General features: G+C 45.3%; 1 protein-coding gene across 2 annotated transcripts in view; it reads right to left on the bottom strand.

The window, feature by feature from the left end:
• The window catches only part of HOMER2 (homer scaffold protein 2), a 697,936-nt gene that overhangs the window by 7,520 nt on the left and 669,784 nt on the right, over nt 1-20,632 (bottom strand). The gene's annotated exons all lie outside the window — the stretch shown is intronic.

Genomic DNA, 20,632 nt, shown 5'->3' with positions numbered 1-20,632 from the left:
AGGGCAGAGAGCACGCTCACATCACTTCCGGCTGTGGACTTTCAAGCAGGCAGCACTCTAGTTGTTCTGCCTGACTGCCTATTTAAACTATGCTGGTGCAGACGTGCAGCGGGCGCGCCTAAGGGAAGTCCGTCCGTGCCTGTCCTCATCCGGCCGTGGCCAGGGGCTAGAGACCCAGTATTTTTTCACCAGCCGCAACAGTTTATGCCTCATGGGCCCTTCACAACTTAAGGCTGATGCCTAATACTTTATGCCAGACTTTCTCCAGAGGCGCATCAATTCCTTTGCACTTGTGGTCAGTTTAAATGGTTGAACTTTCCTCCTAAGGCAGCACAAGTTTCTCCTAACCAGGAGGAGGCCTCCCAACCTAGTGCTTAGGATCTAGCTTTCTCTCCCCCACATAAAATGCTCAGGTGTTTCTCTCTAAATTGTCGCTCCCTCCCTAAAAATCAGATTCAATTATTTAAATTCCTCTGTGATATGGACCCAGACATAATCTTCTTAACTGAAACTTAACCTGATATAATTTCTGCCTCCCTGTCAACGTTGCTTTTATGGGGAGAAATAGATCACAGAGAATAGGAGGAGGCATTGCTATTATCTATAAAAAGGTCTACAAATATATTAAAGACCTTCAAATCCGTAACTGCAAGGCTCTTCACTTCTCTCTTCTTGTCTCACCCAAATTCATGCTCTGTTGCCCTGATCTACTGTCCCCCAGGACCACCTAGTAATTGGTGCGCAGTCTTACCAGATTATTTGACACCACATATCCTAGAGGAAGCAAACTTTACTTTGCTTGGGGACATTAATTTGCATCTTGACAACTCCAAAAAAAAACTAACATTAACCTTCTTAGAGGATTTGGGATCACTTAATCTTTCCCTTTTGAATTCCGCAACCACCCACATTGCGGACCATCTACTGGACCCCATCTTCTCCAACCTCTCTTCCCTCTCTGTTGCCCCCCTGCTCCAACTTTGTTGGACTCATCATTATGCAGTACCTTTCAATATCACAGTCCCTTCTGCCTCTTTGCCTCGGTCGTCATGTCAAACAACTAACAGGCATTGTGTAAAATTGGATATGATGGAACTAAACAAACGGCTTTTACATACCATCCCCGCTCTGGTTCGCTTACTGGATATCGATCAAATCGGGGTACCTCATTGGCTTGAAAGGGGCCACTGACTCAATTCTGCCTCAATCTAAAACACAAGGCAGATTGCGTCCTCTGGCACCCTGGTTTAATGATAGCCTTCGCTTAGAAAAAAAAGGGCAAAATCCCTTGAAGGGCTAAATCCCTTGAAAGAGTTTGGAAGAAGCATAATGCTCCCATGGCCAAGGCTGAATATGTAGCGGCTTTCAAAAAATATCACGCCTCTTGCAAAGCTGCACGGGCAGACTACTATACAGAATTGACTACCAACGCCCAAAATTGTCAAAAAACTCTGTTCAAAGTAGTAAATGATCTGTCTGCAGCTAGCACATACACACTGACCCCACCCTTTCTTGACAACAGTGTGACGAACTTGCCTCTTTTTTTCTAAGCAAATTTGAGCACATTCATTGGCAACTAGAAGCAGATGTTAGTGACACCGCCAACTACTGACACCCAATCTCTTGGGCCATTGGTCCCACTTCCAGTGGTTGGTCAGCTCACAGACAAGGCAGACAAGCCCTTGAAAATCAATGCCTGGTGCCTTCTGGATCTGGCACTATTGCATTCCTTACTGGCTTCTATCAAGTCTGGCTCTCCGCTTGTTCCCCTCCCACTATCAAAACTCAGATTGTTAGAGGAAGCTGTCCTTACAGTAGTTCGGGATCTCCTTAATTCCTCCTTGATCATGGGTGTGGTACCTCAGAATTGGAAGCATGCTTTAGTACTCCATTTGCTCAAAAAGAATGACCTTGACCCCCAGTGCTGGTCAAATTTTAGACCAATTTCGCTTATTTTGGTTTTCTCCAAAATTCTGGAAAAACATGTTAACATCCGCCTCTCATCGTTTGTTACTGCTCACAACCTGCTGCATCCATCCCAGTCTTGGTTTAGGGCGGGCCACAGCACTGAACCCCCTCTACTTGGAGTCACTGAACTCCTGAGGCAAGAACTTGACTCTGGTGGGACAGACACCCTTATCCTCCTGGATTTAAGTGCAGCTTTTGATATGGTGTCACACTCCATTCTGTTCGATAGATTGGAGGCTTCAGGTATTGCTGGCAATACTTGGGAATGGCTATCTTCTTTTCGGAAAAACCAAACTTTTCAGGTCTCTTCAACTAACAACACCTCTACATCCATGACACGGACTTCGGGGGTTCCTCAGGGATCTATATTGAGCACCCTGCTTTTTAGGTCTCGTCTAGCCAGTGCGCATGCGCTGCTCTAGGAGAGGGCTCTTGGAATCCCTTCAGACTTCCAAGAGCCTTCTCCTTGTGGGTGTGCCTCCTCCCACACATCCCATTGGCCTTTGCGTGTGGCTTTCAATAATTGACAGCACGCAAATAGCCAAAGACGGGTGCATGTCCCTCCTTTCCTCAAAACTTTCACTCCCAGGGGTCCCTGGAGCGCACAGGGTGCCATCTGTTCTGGATCAGGTTTCTAATTCGAGAGCGAGCAGGCTGGCAGATGCATTTCTCCTTGGTCACGTGCTTTCCCTTCCTTTCGCTTGTCTTCAAATGGCTAATGGGAGCTTTCCGATCTATCAGGTAAACAGCCTATGACGATGCTATGTACCTGGACAGCGTAAATGCATCTCACATGTCTCAGGGAAGAGGCATCAGAATTGGGGACCATCCTTGTCCTCCACGTTACAAGTGGACACTAGCCCCTTATTTATGTAGGTCCATTTTAACATTAACCGGTATTTATATTAGCGAGGTTTAAATTAAAATCCAGGTCATGACTGATCAAACATTAGCTATCGAGGGCAACACTACCCTCTTGTGGTCATTGGAGGGAACAACTCAATGCTTGTGAACTGCCTACATTGCCTTAGTCACTAGAAAACATCTCCCTGTTTTGGTTGCACAGTTTTGTAGTATTTGTATATGGCTTACTACCCCTATGTGGAGTCAACACATTTACCCTCACAAGTAGAAAGCTGCAGATTTAAGTTATTGTGTGTTTGGGATTGTACATTGTTTTTTTAGCCTATATTGAAGCTTTTTCGTGCCATTTGTTATGAGCACTGATGTGCTGTTACTGGCTATGATGGACCCACAAATTATAATTATCCTAAGGACAAACAGCCTTAGCGACAGGGGCAACAGTATGCTGTGACCATGTACCAATAAGCATTTGCAATGCAATAGGTCTCGTATTTGCGAGACTTTCAGCTACTGGCATTGTAAATGACAAACCTTTTATCTATCTGTTGGTTTTGAAAACCGATAAATAAAAGGCATTGTCATTTACAATGCCAATAGCTTAAAATGTTGCAAATGCGAGACCTATTGCATTGCAAATGCTTGTTAACATTTACCTTTGCCCTTTGATGTAAGTGATTGAATAGTCTGGTCTAAACGTATTTTCATACGCGGATGACTGATTATTTCCTCGCTATCTGATGCTCAAAACAAATATCCTTCCCCGCTGAGGCGAGGCCTGCTCAAATTTGCCCCCTGGATAAACAAATGCCCCTAAACTCAATGGCAATAAAACCGAAGTCTTGGACCTGGGTAATAATCCTGAACGTTGTGGGGTTAACCACTGGCCTGCTTCATTTGGGTGTCTACCTGCGCTGATTGATAAGGCTAAGAATCTCGGCTTCCTCATTGATCAGAAACTCTTGAAACCACATGTCTCCAAGCTCACAGCCTCCTGCTTTTCCATTATGAAATGGCTCAAGAAATCCTTTGGCTGATTCCTCTAAGCTCTCAGAGAACAGTGCTGCAGCCCTGGTAATGCCTAGACTGGACTACGGGAATGTACTGTATCTGAGCGCTGATAAGGCCTTGTTTCATCGCTTGCAGATTATCCAGATCACAGCCGCCAGCCCTCTTTTAAAGGTTGCTGAGACATGCACCTGTCTCTCCCTTGCTCCATAAATTGCACTGGCTGTAGGTTGACAAACTGATTAATTTCAAGGCCTTATGCTACTTGTTTCAAGCTAGACACGGTCTTGCCCCTGCTTATATCCAAGAACTGGTGTCTCTATGTCCCATATCGATTGTGGAGATCGGCCAACCTCGCACTATTTACCATGCCTAGGTTTCTCAGGGCTCGTATAAAGGGGTGCTCTTTGTCCATTTTAGGACCAAAACTCTGAAGAACTCTTCTGGTAGCTCTTAGAAACTTTGACTCATTGCCTACTTTTCCTAAGAACCTAAAAACCATGCTCTTCAACTGCCCTGTCTAACCTGGTAGAGTCGCTGGCCTCTTGCTACTGATCTCCTCTAGCGCCGGGAGACCCTGTTTGGTAGCTGTGCACTCTACTAATAAACCACTGCCCCTGTGAAGCAATATCTGTGAGACTACTTCTCATTCTCCTTCCTCTGCTCTACCAACTAGAAAACACCAATTGTATACAGCCCTTCCTTTGTTGCTCTGTAGCTAAATGTTGGGCTTTTTCCCATATCCATTATTAGAAACTTGCCCTTTTTGCAGGGGAAAGCACACTTTTTTGCCTCTTTGCTGAACCCAGTTATTTCTGGCTATAGAACTCTGTGCACTTTACCACCGCTAGCCAGTGGTAAAGAGCTTGTTCTCCTTTCAATATAAAATTGGTATACTCCTGATTGGCATATTTAACTTACCTTTAAGTCTCTAGTACATAATACCAAGCTGTAACCAGGGTCAGCAAGTTAAATGTCACAAGTGGGCTGCTGCACCCATTGTACCATCCATTGACAATCTAAACATGACTGCAGGACTGCCATGAGTGGCCCAGCTATGCAGGTTTTAACTGTAAGTTTGACTTGCCAAAATACCCCTTTTGACAGACCTAAACCTTCCTTTTAAATACTGGGGCTTGTCTACTATGTAAAATTAATGAGCACCCACCACGCAGTCCCAGGGACCGCCACTCCCCGGGGCACAAATGGAGTAATGACTGGTGTCGGTTGCGGACCCTCGCCCTGGGGACCATTACCTTCTCGGAGCTATACAGAAAATTGAAGGGGGTCCCCCTAAAGGAGTCCTCCATGGCCCTGGGGTTGGCCACCCACCGATCTTACCTGCACAGACCAGGGCTGGTCACTGACCATGTCATGAGTGATTTATATTGTTAGGTCATTAGCAGTGTATTGCGGAGGCACGAGTTCTATTTAACTCCGGTAACTATAATGGCTGAATTTCTCTGGTTTTGTAGGAGTAAAATCTGACCTGTACTATAACGTACCTGTAACCTTTGATTTTTTTTTGTGACTATATATCGCAGTTTTATATAGCGTGATTACTGCCCAAGAACATTGCAGTGTTTTACATGAGCAGCAGATTACATTGCTTGAAGTCAGATTCACTTTAATTTAAGCACAGGAGATGAAGTGACTTCCCCAGAGCCAATGCCGGGCCTCAAACCTGGTTCCCCAGATCCAAAGTTGGCAGCTCTGATCATTAGGCCACATCTATAATTCTCAATTTGTGTGTGAAAGTCATACACAAGTAAGATAATTGTTAAAAAAAATCGTCTCTGAAGGGTCACTCCAAACTTGCCTTCCTCCTCCTTTTTCTGACCTTCTTTCTGTTGGGCTTAGGACTCTGAGCACTTTACCACTGCTGACCAGTGCTAAAGTGCATATGCCTATCCCGTAAACATGGTAACATTAGTCTATACATGATTGGCATATTTAGTTTACTTATATGTCCCTTGTATGGTGGTATACCATATATTCCAAGGGACTGTAATCTAAATGTTACTATTGGGGCTGCAGCACTGGTTGTGTCACCCTCACAAGTAGTCTTTCAAACCGTTCTCAGGCCTGCCATTGCAAAGCCTGTGTGTACACTTTATTGCCACTTTAAATTGTCATTTAAACTCACTTGCTAAGCCTTAAACTCTCATTTTATTACACATAAGTCACCTCTAAGGTAGGCCCTAGGTAGCTATAAAGGCAGTGTGCTATGTATCTAAAAGGTAGGACATGTACTTTTAGGTTTTACACGTCTTGGTAGTGACAAACCTCTAAATTTGTTTTTCACTACTGTGAGATCTACTTCTCTCATATGCTAGCATTGGAAATTCCTTGAAACACTTAAAATGTAATTCCTTATTAGAAAGGAGCAGCTGCATCATGTTTCATAGGTTTGGAATGGTAATGATAAACCCGCCTTACTGGTGAAGTTGGATTGAACATTACTGATTTCGAAAGTGGACATTTCTCTGCACTTACTCCTCTGTCTCCAATACAAGTCTGGGGTAGATAACAGCTACACTTTGTGCATTCCCTCTAGACAGCCACAACACAGGAAGGATAGGTGTGTTTCAGTAACCATCTATATACATCTGCATTCTCGTGGCCGTGACTGGACAGGATGGAAGGCCATGGCTAACTTAACTTGAATAGGCAGTGTCCTGTCCCCACACAAAGGACTGATTATCCCTCACAGATAGCCAGGGAGACAGGACTGGGTTAAAAGGGATACTTGTGCACTTCAGAGAAATGCTTTGAAATCACCCCCTCTCCCCCCAAGGCACTTCCCATTATAAGTACTGGGTCTCTGACGCCCTAAAATACGACACTACTAGACTTTTAACTAAGCTCTGTCAGAGGAACTGCTATGCTGTCCAAAGGGGATGTATGTCATCACAACGCATTCTTTTACTACGCATGCCTTTATAACGCAGGTTTTACAATGCAAGTCGTTACAACGACTTGCGTTGAGGGGCGCTGGATAGTGGAATAGTTTAATTTACTATTCCAACTCCAGTCCTCGTGGACAGTAGGGAAGGTTTTGGATAGTAAATTAAACTATTTCCTATCCTACAGTGCCCTCCAGCGCAAGTCGTTGTAATGACTTGCGTTGTAAATCCTGCGTTGTAATGGTAGTGCGTCGCAAAAGTTGCGTTGTGATGAATGTTTCCCGTCTAAAGAACTCAACTAGACTGCTTTTCTGGAAGGACTGCTTTTCTTCTGGTTTCCCTGCTGCTCTCTGACTTTGTTGAAGGAAATCTGGACTCTGCCTTCTGCCAAAGTGATCACCAAGGGCTTGTTGGCTTGCAACCTGTTTCTGAAGTCTTAGGACCATCAAAGACTTCACCTGCCTACTGTTGCAGTGGGACTCTGGCATTTGTGATTCCAGCAGCTGGACCGTTGCCAAAGACCAGTGTATGCTGGATCGTCAATGTGCTCTGGGAAAAGAATAAGTGTTTCACTTGTTAAGGATCGAGTGATCTGTTTTTGCAAAAGACGCTGCAGCACCAAGGTAAGCCCCTTCCCAGCGTGGCCCCCGCCTGGCTGTCTTGACCTAGATCGAGTGCGCAGTTTTGTTGGGACTGAGCACCCTGTTTCTGCAACAGATGTCACGCAAGCCCTTTCAGCGCAGACTGTCGAGTTGCCTTGACTACAGGAAGCTTCTTAGAGTCCGCTCCATCCGCCCACATGATAAGAACCAATGCTGTGCACCGACAAAGCCCCGCTTTATCAGAGGTAGGTACTGTGAACGAGACCGTAATGTCTCTGCAACTGACCGGTGCTGCTAGTTCTAATTCAATATACCGATCTAGAGGGAAATGCCATAAACATACTCACCACAGACTTTGGAGTCCCACTTCTGCACTCCAACGTTGAGAAATCCCATTTTCCTTTTTCAAGCATTACCATAAGATCCCCAATAGAAGCAAATGTGTTTTACCGCACTGTTTACTTTTATGCCTTTTCTTGTCGTTTTGGTCTCGTTTTGTTGACAATGCAATAACTTATTTTATAAACCTGTGTGGGGTCTTTTTTGTGGTGTGCTCATTGTGATACTGTATTTGTGTGTGTTGCAGAAATACTTTACACATTGCCTCTTTAGATAACTGACTGCTCTGTACCAAGAGGGTGAGCACAGACTATCTTTTAGTATGTACCAGCTTACTCTGACTTGAGTGAGGATTCCTGCATGGCCTGTGTGCATACCTCAGCCAACCAAGAACCCCATTTATAACAATGATTGTGTATAATCACATAGTGAGCACATTCTCTGTTGAAATGGCTTTCAGGAGCATAAACGTCTGGAGGGTTCACCCGGAGTCATGATTAGAAATACTTACAAGTGCTTGTTTTAAAACTGAACTAGGGGACACAGTTCAGCACCTTTGCACCAGTGGTACTGGAGCAATTTTCCAAGTCAGGGTGCTGACATCAATGAAATCATAGGGGTAGCGAAAAATCCTACCTTCACACATAGTGTAGCAAATGTATTCAGCAGGAGCGTTGTAAGGGTGTGGTATGTAGCTGCTGATGCATTTTGGAGCACACTGTTGCAAATAGATTACTAAAGCATCATGCGGTAGCGCACTAACATTTACAGACCGCACATTTTCCATTGAAATGTGAACAGACCTACAGTTTTACTGATAAAACTATGCAGAAAACAAATGTGTGGAAATTTGGTTCCAGTGAATATGCATTGTTTGCGCATCACTAAGTAAAAGGGTCTTGATCAGTTTTGATTCCATTACATTTTTTGTTTCCATCACACTTAAGCATTAAAAATAAAAATGCCTTCACTGTTGCTTTCTTAACTGCTGATATATGCAAAATGTGTACAGTTCATTTGCATGTATCTAAATTTTGTTGCATGTTATAAAAAAAATACCTCATATAGCCTTTTCTTTCACACTCTAAAACAGCAAGATTGTCACATAGTTCAATAGTAGAGAAAGAAAAATTAACAATCTCCATGTTAATATAATTAGACAGCAACTTGTCAGAAGACATATAATGACATTGGACCTCCGTCCTTGAAGCAGGGCAAACGTGACGAGAAGAACAAGTTACTTACCTTCGGTACAGATATATCTGTTGGAAACATAGATTAGTTATAGATTTCTTACCTTAGAATTACCTCCAGCGTCAGACTGGATCCGGAAAGATTTTTGCCAGCAGTACCCCTGCGCATCAGAAGGTGGCGTTGGTCGACTCCTCGTTCGTGGTCGGTGTTGCCGGGATGATGTCGCGGTGACTACATAAACGACACCCTAGCGCACAGACGTCAGTTCTGTACACAAATTTCCATGCCAGAAGCGCAGAGCCATGCAAAACACTGACCACTGGTGCACAAAACTAGAGCCCTGAAAGGAAGTCCTTAACCCTAGAAATCATTTTGCAGAACGGGGTGGATGGGTGGGGCGGTAAGGAATCTATAACTAACCTATGTTTCTTACAGATATATCGTTATCGAAGGTAAGTAACTTGTTCATCTGAAAGAAAACATCAGTTATAGATTGCTTAACTTAGAATAGATATCCCAGCAATACCAAATCCGAACGGCCAGAGAAGGCATTTTTCCGGACTTGGGTGTCCAGGCAGTAGTGCTTGGTGAACGTGTGCAGTGATGCCCTCGTAGCTGCCTGACCGTTGTCATTTAGGGGACTCCCCTACCCAAAGCAGTAGTAGCTGCCGTCGCTTTGGTGGAATGGGCGCACAGCCCCACTGGAGGCGCCTTCTTTGCCAAAGAATAGCAAGCCTTGATGCACAGAACGGCCCACCTGGAGATGGTCGGTTTGTGCATGGCCCAACCTTTCTCAGTGCCCACGTAACCAACAAAGAGCTGGTTGTCCACCCAGAATTGTTTGGTGAAATCCAAGTAGAAGGAAAGCGCACGTTTTGGATCCAGACGGTAGAGCCTCTCTTCCTCTTTTTAAGGAGGTGAAAAGAAGGTGGGCAAAGTGATGGTTTTGGCCAATGTGAAAAGAAGTGACCACCTTTGGAAGAAACGGAGGTCTACTTCTGAGGAGGATACCGTTTTTTCCAACCGCAGTCCCAAGCTGGAGGAAGAAAACATCTTCCCAAGTTGGCCCCGCTTTTTGGATTGCCTATCAGGTGGAGCATTAGGGAAGGCACCTTTGGAAGTGGAGGCATGGACCACCAAGCTCTCAGGGGTTGGGTGTTGGGAGAGGATAATGGGGTCGCCCTGGGCCGGGCGGTGGCGTCGGGCAATCATCCTATCCACAGGAGCCCCTCTGTTGGGCCTGGACCAGGTGCCCAAAAGTATGCCTGTTAGGGTTTCACTGAATGGCAGCAGGGGCTCTGAAGAGCTCGCTGCCAGTTGAAGTACCTCTGTCAGGAGGTTAGTCCAACTTCCAGCGTAGGTAGCTTGAGGTGGAGAGCCTCAGCCGCCATACACAACAACACTGCGTATGATGCTCCCTCCTCCGTAGCCACGGTAGGAGGAGACAACATGCCTAAGTCTGGGGAAGTTTCCGGACCACTGGCATCCCCCAGTTCCTCTCTCCAGTCCGGATCATATTCAACTGTTCTGTTAAAGGGTCACCAGTTCCCTCCCAGTCTTCCTCACCCACCTCTGGCCGCCAATCTGGCTGAAAAGAGACAGGGTGTAACGCAGGGACAAAAGTACCCATCGGCGCAGGATCCGGCGTCGGTCAACGCCAGTCCGGCTCCGTGTCCACATCAGGGTGGAAGCCGGGGTTGATGCCGGCTGGGGGTACAGCCGGTGTCGGCTGCAGACGTGGTGCCGGTGGAATTGGCACTGGGGGAGGTGTAACGAGGTCGACCGGTGCCGATCCAGATCCAGGCCTGGGTCCAAGGTGGCCCTCAGGTGCTGAGGCCAAAGCCGCCAGTGTCGAAGGCGCAGGGCCCCAGCCGAGTACGTGGGGACCGAAGGCACAGCAGTGTAGTCAGGCTGCCCAAAGATGGCGTGCATCGCTTTGTAAAATTGACAAAGCTGGGCAGGTGTTGCTCCTGGTCCTGGGAAGTGAGGGAAGCCCAGAGTCGACTGAAGGCTCCGCACGTGGAGCCTCTGGAGGGGCACCACCCACACCCTTCGTCGCGTCAGCTGACCGATGAGGGGAAGTCGAAGAGCGACAATGCTTCTTTAGTTTCTTATGCTTCGACTTACCTGACCCAGAGTGCAAAGACTTAGAAGAGGAGTGATGAGGACTCCGCGATCGGTCCCTTGATCCCCCACGCTACCGGGACCTTGAGCAACACGGAGCCGACTGCCGGGCCTCGAGGAGCTTTCAGGACCGCTCCTGCAAAGAATTCGGCAGTCGGAGCACGACTTGGGGTCATGGTCGTGCTCCGGCGCGCAGGGGTACGGATGACGAAAGCTTTCCAGACCCAGTCTGACACCTGGGGGTAATTTGAAGGGAGGGAATCTATAATTAACTGTTTCTTTCAGATATAATAAATGTAAAGGCATCTTTATGTATTGCTCTTACGCAACCCACCAGAAATCGGCCTGCAACCCACAGTTTTGCAAACACTGCTCAGGGCAATTCAATGCTAAAAATACATTTTTGACTTATGGAATATCTCACAATACAGAGTTAGTGCCTCCCAAAACCTCAATATAGGACTTTACGAATCATCTCTAAAATTGGCCTACTCGGTTAACAAAAAAAAACCTCCGCAAAGCCCATCGCGAAAAACTGTTCTGCCAACATGAAGCAGACATTAGTTTTGACAATGTAATTGAGGCACTAGAAGACAGAATTAAAATGCTAATTATGAAACACTTTGCAGAATTATTTTCATCCATTTGAGCAACAAACAAACTTTTTTTGAGAAAGCACGGTCAGCTAATTCCATGCAGAGCCAATTCTTAGCTGCACTTTGAGTAAAATATGTTTCAAAAGAACGATCCCTAAAATGAACCGGTCATTTAATAAATACATAACTGGTAAACTGTATATAATGTCGAGGGCCAGTGAATTTCTGCAAATTTATGACCACAGCTTTACCATAGTTATGGGTTAAACATTTTGCCGCATAATTTCCATATTTCACAAAAAAATGTGTTCTAACCCAAATGGATTATAATACTGCCAGCGATTGTGCCATATAATTTGACTTTTTTGCAGCATAATTTAGTTAACCTTAGTAAATGTAAATATAAATGTCATGGTACTTTTAGAGCACACTGTCACCAGACGATCACCTTGCGGTGTCACCTATTCGGCTTCCTGGTGCTGATACTCATACCGCTGTGGAACCCCTCCTGGCTTTCCCTGTGAAGTGTCCACTCCTGGGCACCCCCAGGGTGAAGCCAGGCATCCTCAGCGCTGTTTGGGCCGGTGTGGAGGCTAAGCAAGCTTTTGCCCAGAGTTGCAGCGTGGGGCCCGTGATTAGAATAGGCACCGAGGCGAGAATTAACAGGTCGAAGGAAATTGAGCCTGAGACCCCGCCGAGGCGGGAATCGAACCCTGGTCCCTGGCCAGAACTCTGCATCAGGGTCTGCCGCTTTAACCATTGAGCCACACTCCTCCAGTACATAATACTAGCACTCCTGACAATGGTCAATGTCCACTTCCCTATGGTCCATGTCCACTTCCCTATGCATTTGTGTGTGTGTGTGCATTTTATTTATGTTTAGGGCAAACATAAAAATTAAAAACGTTAAAATAAGTTTTTATTAATATTTGCATATATTTACTCGTTATGAAATAACCCCTGCAATGTAACGATTCCTGATGTGGATGCGATGTAGTAGAGACCCAGCATAACAGTAACATCGCTAGGCTTGAGACCCAAAGGTGCAAAAAGTAAAATATGAAGCGTCAAAACTTTTACTATTTATCAACTGTCTCAAACCCCAGCCAGGTCTAAATCTGATTACCTGAGTCCTGCTCGACCTCTGGGAATAAAAGAACCACCTACAACCGAAGACACTCTCCAACAGTAGACTCTTCAACCACTATTCCTTACACTAATAGTATCCACTCTTTTTTCCTCCTCAATCCTCTGCTTACTTCTATACAACTCACTACACCCGTTCTCCTAGTCTTACCCACTAGCCATCCTTCTCACCCCACTGCTGTGCCTCAATTCTCTATTGTCCTCTCCATGTGTACATTGCTCCATAGCGAGCTTGGTTACAAATGTGAGCCTTGTGTTCCTTGAGTTTAATCTCAGATCAGTGGAATAACCACACCAGCTTCACTTCAGATCCACCACAGGCTCCACACCATTCAAAGAGCATATACTGAGGAACAGAGAAAATGGATCTCACTTCAGAATCTCAAGCTTTCTTATTGGGTCACCTACCCTCAAGGAAAGGTGTTTTCTTCTACAACCACTGTATTTAAACCATAATCAGGTTATTTTGCCCTGTATCCTTGTATGTTAATTTGGAAACCTAGTAACATTTTCAATTACACAAATGGTACAAGACCTATATCTTTACTGTTGCTTTCCTTTGCTAACATACAACCGCTTCGGTAGAGGTGGTGGCACAGCCAGTAATAAAAATAAAGAAATATCTGGAACGAGGACGTTGGAGATGTAGGGCATACAGACCAGAACAAGCATTTGCAAGTAATCGGTCTCACCTTTGGGACCTTATATGTATTTAGCTATGTACCATTTTAGCCTGGGTGCTGAAACATCTACGGTTCTTTAACTAGAGGGAAAGTACGCACCAAACTGCGGAATATGCCAGGAATGAGAACACATGGAGAGAAATACTGCCTATCAACGGGATATTGTATTGTCCGAAGCTCTATTTTTAACATAAAATCAGCCCCTTCGATGGTCATATCACTGAAAATACAAGATTTAAAAAAATATTGTCTACGAGTGCTCGTTGAATACAAGTTTCTATGGCCTGGAATCTAGAGAATGCTAAAGTGTATCTGATATTTTACTGACCTCTGGTCGTTTTCTATCAAGAAAGTTATATAGAGGCAGTTGCCAGAAACAAAGAAAGTCCATATGTAGAAAGCAATCCTGGAATTTACTGACCTCTACTGGTCGTTTTCTATCAAGACAGTTAATGAGAGGCAGTTGAACAAGCAGCTAGGCAATTCTGGTATTTTACTAAGCTCTACTGGTCGTTTCTATCAAGACAGTTAAATAGAGGCAGTTGAACAGAAAAAAAGTATCCCTAAGTAAAGGTAGAAGCCTACAAGTCCTATGGCTGATCTCCAGATCCCACAAAGTACATACAACAGATCTTCCAGACAGCGAAAGTGCTGTCAAGACTCAACATAAAAATTATCTTAGACAGTAGGACTGTTCTTTACAGACTGAGTTACTATGACAAAGATGTAGCATCAGGAAATAACACTCACTCTTCTAGATGAGCCTTTGGTGAACTCTATCCACAGTCATCTACACATCTTTCCAATTTAAGATATCAGGAAATCCCTGCAGGAGAGGAGGGGAGGAGAGGAGAGGAGGAGAGGAGGAGGGGAGGGGAGGAGAGGAGGGAGCAGCCATATCAACTGGCTTTTGAAATGTATGTGCATTTAAAATGTATGTACAACCTTACTGCTTTGAAGCCCAGGGGAGAGGGGCCACCCTTTCCTGGGCCTCGAAGCATTAGAGCCAGCTATAAGGTCTAGGTGTGAGGGCCCCCCTTCCTTAGGCCTTGTAGCATCACTTCCTCTTTCCTCTCCTTTCATTTATTTATTCCTCTGTGAAAGTGACCAAAAAAGTAAAACACATTGTTGGAAATGTCTTTTTGGGACATTTTTCTATTGCAAAGTGCAGCCTCGGGTGGAGAGAAATAAAAGTTTCAAAATGTGAAAAATAACGAAATAAAGCAAGACAGAGTGGGTTGCAAAGTGGCCAGATTGATTTTATTCACACCCAAAACAAATTAGCGCTACTTTACAGAGTTTGCCAGTGAAGTGCTACTTTTATTTTCTCTTTCTTTGAACAGCATTTTTTCCCAGGGTGGGGAAGTGCACCATTCCTAGAGGTACTACAATATCTGGTTGATGGATGGATTGGAAAATAAAATGTGTACCGCGGCTCTGTGTTCACGGATGTGGTTGTTTTGTAAGGATATGAGTAATGGACATTGAAATGGGTCCCTTCTGGGCCCTGTCATGTCCTTAACTTTTCAGGCAAAAGCACTCACTGATATCTGAATAATAAGTGCAAAGGCATTAAGGTAACCATGTTGTTCCTTCCTACATTTCATGTGTTACTTAATCTTGCATTCCCTATGAATGTTTGCTTTTTCCAGGATGTTGTTACTTTTTCTTTTTTTTTCGGCAGCCTATTATTCTTAATTAATCGTAATTTTGAATTGACTCACATCCAGGTGTTTGTAGCGAGGCAGAATTGGGTTGTAGTTGAACGCAGTGCAAGTATCTCTCAGTGGGGCAGTATGGTGTTCAGTGGGATAGAGGATGTGGCTCTATGGTCAGAGCTGACGAATATGGTACTGGGGAACCAGGTTCAGCCATCATGAGTAGCCCCCATACCACTCTCTTGAGGGAGTATATTCCCGTGCTAGACCTTAGAAGGCCCTGCTAGACCATAGAAGCCCTGATCGCTTAGCACCAGCAGGTGGACCATAGCGGTAGCAAGTGTGGATTAACCTTAAAGGCCTGTCCACCACAATCCATACTGAAGTTCACCTTCTCTATTGCGGGCAGGCCTATGAAACAGCACACCCTTGAGTAGCAGTGACCCTGCCACTGAGGTTACAGGACCCTTGAGAAGGGCTGGCTCTAGGGCAGTGTGACCGCTGCTTCGTATCGGCTGCTGACTGCTGGTGGGGGCGTCAAGTTTGCAAGTATATTCTGTTATTAAAAGGATTTGCTGCCTCCTTCCTGGCCTCCAAAGAAAAACCAAAGGGAATGATGGACGGAGCGTTGACAATACAAGCACTCACCCCCAGTCAACTGATCTGGGTTTAATCCATCACCGTTCTTTAGCCCACTCTGCCACCCCAGTTCAGACATGGCCATATGCAAATCAGTCTGACCCTGTGCCTCATGGGAACAGTCCAGCCCGAACTGCCTAGCCATGCCTTCCCTGGACCGGAAACAAGCTACCGAGGACCGGTTTCTGGCATTTCAGCCGTCTTCAGCCCCGACCGGTTTCTGGCATTTCAGCCGTCTTCAGCCCCAACCGGTTTCTGGCATTTCAGCCGTCTTCAGCCCCAACCGGTTTCTGGCATTTCAGCCGTCTTCAGCCCCCGACCGGTTTCTGGCCTCCAGCAATTGTTTGCAAGAATAAAAATGTTGTGATAACTCCGGTGATTAATGTTCTTAGTAGAGAGAGATGCTGTTTTGTCAAGTGGAAGTTTTGACTCCTGATAAGTAAGTGCTTGGGGTTAATGTGCTTGCTGCAAAGAACATGTACCATGCAGATCACAAAGTACACATAATGTAAATAGGTCAGTGAGTTACTGCTTTTTTTTAGTGAGATCTTAATCTAGAACAGTGAGCTATTAACTGTTATCTTAGAGCTGCATGCAAACTGCAAGGTATAAATTAGAGCATTATGGTTATTTCCCTAGTCTTGGATTATCGTAACGTTGCAAACAGGGTTCTTTTGGATAGAATTCAATTCTAGTTATTAAAGAGAACCCCAAACATGATATTAGGTTCTAAAGTCATAATTTGAGTTTCTCCAGACCAATCACTACTAAATTATACTACCTAATAGTATGATTGTCATGTGACTCATACACATTGTAGTCCTTTATCTTATCTAACATTTCCTTAACAGTGTTTTATATTCATATGATTGATTGGGTATGTATTGTGTGTGATGTAAAGTAGTCTGACACCCTACACTGGTATCAGTGGCGCTTTTAAATCAAATTAAATGAATCTGAGCGAGAATGTGATTACGGAGACATGAGGGGCACTGTTGAGGGAGTCCGTGGCAGAGGAAGTCATTGGGGGACACCAACAAGCATTGTCGCACAGGGCTCCAACAAGCACTATAACTGGCCACTACCACTTCCTACAGTTCAAACACCAAATCAAAAACGTAGATTTGAAAACCCCTTGAATCTGCAGCATACCTTAAAGTCAATGTATGATTTAGTAGTGGTCTCGGTGGTTCTAAGTCTTCTTTTTTATTTATGTACAATCTTTATTTCTTTGCAATGGTATCTTGTATTTTTGTAATATAGGTGTTGTGTTTTTGCACTTAACATAATTGGCGAGTAAAGAAGCCACACACAAAAAAGATTGTCCTACGAATCTTAGCATGTGCGTGTGGGATACTGGTGAGAGGATTTACGTTAAAACAACTTACTAAGTATTAATGTCATCCTATGGTTGCACAATAATGGCACGTAAAGATAACAGCCTTTTGAATTTTGCGATTATATCCATGGGGTGATGTGTCCTCTATTGTTTAATTTTATATTTTGAATGATCCCACCCAGCATTACCTTAATAGGATCTCTCCCATTTATGAGACAGAACTGGAAATTTTATCTGGCACTCATCTGGAAACAATCATGGAATCTGGATACATGGGTTAATAAATATCCATCTTTTTGAGACCTGCACCTAGCGTGTCCATACTTCATTTGTATATTTATTTTTATCAACGTTACTGATATCCACATTAGGTCTCTTCAGTGACGCCAAATAAGATTAATAGTCCTGCGAGATCACTTTCTGTGATGTCACTTCTTGTGATGTCACATTCAAATTAAAGGGGCCTCACATCTTCCCTCTTGCCCGGGGCTCCAGAAGTTCTAGGACCGGCCCTGTCTGTAGACACTGTGGGGTGAGTGCAGCGTGCTCGCTCCAGTAAGGGTTGATTTCCTTTTGGTCCCGCAGGCTGTTTCCATGCCTTTTTTCACCGGGCCCAGGTCAGTGGTGCCTTCCTCTAGCCGGGGTGGGCGTGGCCTGCTTTTTTTGTTTGTTTCCTTTTCACAGGGATGGTCTTGGGCAATTTTTAAACAGTGATTTAGTCCCGTGGGCTGTTTACATGCCTATTTTCACTGGGTCAGAGGTTGGCGGTGCCTTCCTCGGTCGAGGTAGACGTGACGTGCTGGTTTGTTTCTTCTTATGGATTTTTTCCCATTGGGGCATTTGTCGGTTGATGCTGATGGTCGTGTCCGATTTCCTGGCGGGCTATCTTTTTTGGTGAGTTTTCCGGGTCCTAAGGAGCTGTTTACAAGCCTGTTTACGCCGGGTGGAGGTCGGTGGTGCCTTCATCTGTTTGGGTTGGGTGTGGTTTGTTGCAGGGGCTGGGTTCCACCAGCTGGAGGTTTGTTGTGCCTTTCTCCAGCGAGGGGTGAGTGTGTTGCGGAGGCACTCAGATGGTCGACATTGAGCTATTAAGGCTCTCCCCGCAGCTGCTCGTGGCCTTTTCTGGCCGGTCGCTGCTTTCTCATGCACGTGGTGTGCACAGGCACCCTCTCTGTTCCTGCTTGCAGTGAGGCAGGTGTAGAAGCCACAGTTTTGGCAGCTGCTGGGCGCCCAGGAGGGCATGAATCGGGAATGCCTGTATCCATTCTGTGACCCAGGGCCGAGGTTGCTGTGGCCGGTCTCCTATTACCCGCATTGGAAGCGGTGTCAACTCGTGGAGCTTCTGCTTTTTCTCGAATCAGGTGCTGTTTTTCATCCATCCCGAAGGTTGGCAGTACCTTTCTACAGCTGGTGAGATGTTGCCAGGTTAATGGCTTCTCTGCATTTTGCAGCGAGGGGATCTCCCTCTGCAGAGTGGCTGATTTTCTGCCATACAACTGAAGCTCTTATTGGTTGCTCCGTGGCATTCAGCAGAAGGTTTCTGGTGGAAGACTGTATGTTTCCGTTATGTGCATCCAGCGGAGGAGCGTTTGTTCTGCTGCACGCAGAGGCCTTCTACATGGTATTTTTGTTCTTGTCCAGCCAGTGGGATGCTGTGCCTTTCTCTGGCCGAGGGATGCATGTGAGGGTTGTGGTCTTGGGGACTCTGGATGTGACATTGTCCACTTTTGTATGGGTTTGTGCTCATCCCTGCACTCATGGGGTATTTAGTGCTCCAGAGCCCGGTATACCGTGGAATTGTGGCCTGGTCAGTTCTGCTGACTTTGTACCTGGGGGACAGGATTTCTCGGCGTCTGCTCTGCAATTTTTGGGCACGTCTGTACTTTTCCTGTGCTTAGAATGCATGAGTCTGGCTTCGTGTTCTGTGACTCATGGCCTACACTCCCATGCCTTTGGTCGGGTTTCTGTCCACACTCACGACTTAGTACTTGCGTAGGTTGTGTACTGGTCTCTTGCTAGGCAGTGTAGCTGCAGTCTGCTGGCCAGTTGGTCCATTCTGTTGAGATTCCGACATGATTTGGTCTGCTCCTTTATTTTTATTATCAAAGTCATTGACGTCTACTGTTTGAGGACTTGGGGCCCGATGTAGGTAATTCATATTTATTGTTGTGCAAGGGTCTCTCAGCCTTGGTCTTCTCTTGTGTGCTGGCGTCGGGTTTTTAAGGCTTTCCGGTCCCCTTGTTGGGGTGGGGGGGTCTGTTAGTCGGTCTTGGCACAGTCTCCTGGCTCTTTCGGGGAAACGTCTGCTCGCCAGCTTGAGGCGGGCTCGTCTTGTTGTCCTGTCTTACTCCTTTCTTGCGTGTGTTTGGATTCTGGTGTGTGACTCTGCAGCTCTGTCCACTGTTTTGGGACTGGGCTCGCTTTGCTTTTTTGTTGACCATTTCTGTGGATTTCTTGGGTTATTTCTTGGCATGAAATTGTACAGTTGTCCTAGTCTTTTTTGGCTTGGTATGTCTCATTGCGTATTGGAGATGAGCGAGAGGGACGAGGAAGTAATGTTCCTATTACTTACCGGTAGTTGCATTACTCCGTGTTCTACTCTCGCTCATCTCCATTATGGTCCCCCTCGCTCCCAGTTGTCAGGCCAACAGTGTCTACGGAGGCTTGTTCCGTGCAGGAGGTGTGCCGGGGTCTGTACCGTTTTATAGTGATAGGGGGAGTGTCTACGAGGCACAGGGGCCTCATTGCATAAGGGTGATAAGCGAGAGTAGGGCACGGAGTAATGTAATTACCGGTAAGTAATAGAAGCATTATTTTTATGTCATCTTGGTTGAGTTTCTCCTCACAGACCCTCCTAGATCACCACCTTTCTTCTCACAACATTATACGGTTATGTCACAGAGGCAGAGGATGGATTGCAATAAAAAACAAAAAGCTTTCTTGCACCTCAGCAAGTCTTTCTTCTGAAGTGTAACAGAGCTAAATGTTAGATTAACATACATCAGCCCTTAGAAATGTCAGCTCTTAGATCTATGCAAAACATACTCATATTGCAACCCTTCAGCTGTCTTTCTCCCCAACGTCCTACAAAACAAAACACTGCAGGAAAATCCATGACCTGTTTACTAGTAACCTTAATGTTAAAAGTAACAGCCTAATGCAAGCTGAGCAGCTTGGCAGCTGGTCTGTCATTACCACCCATAGAACCTGGAGGCGCCCTCCAATGTCCCTAGTTACATACCACTTGGGTTATTTTTGAATTCTTAAATAGTCAACTTCCACATTTAATAATAATAAAAAGGAGCACAAGTGAAAATACATTTGCTAGAGAAAATAAAGAAATGTAGTACTGCAAATGATGCAGGCAAACAAGCAATCCTGCCCACACTGGAATACAAAAACCTGATGGCTTCACAGACCATAAACGTATAACCCTCAAAGTAGTACAGCAACATGCAGCATGATAGTACTGGAGTATGAGCGCATTGCACCTTAGTTCAGCAGCTTGCCATAAAGGGTGAGTCTTTTTTCAAGGCAAAGCGCATAACTTACATTGTCACACGCGATAG

Source organism: Lissotriton helveticus, chromosome 3_2, assembly GCF_964261635.1.
Source record: "Lissotriton helveticus chromosome 3_2, aLisHel1.1, whole genome shotgun sequence".
Classification (NCBI taxonomy): Eukaryota; Metazoa; Chordata; class Amphibia; order Caudata; family Salamandridae; genus Lissotriton; species Lissotriton helveticus.
The sequence above is the reverse complement of the archived record's forward strand: the minus strand, read 5'-3'. Positions and strand labels throughout refer to the sequence as shown.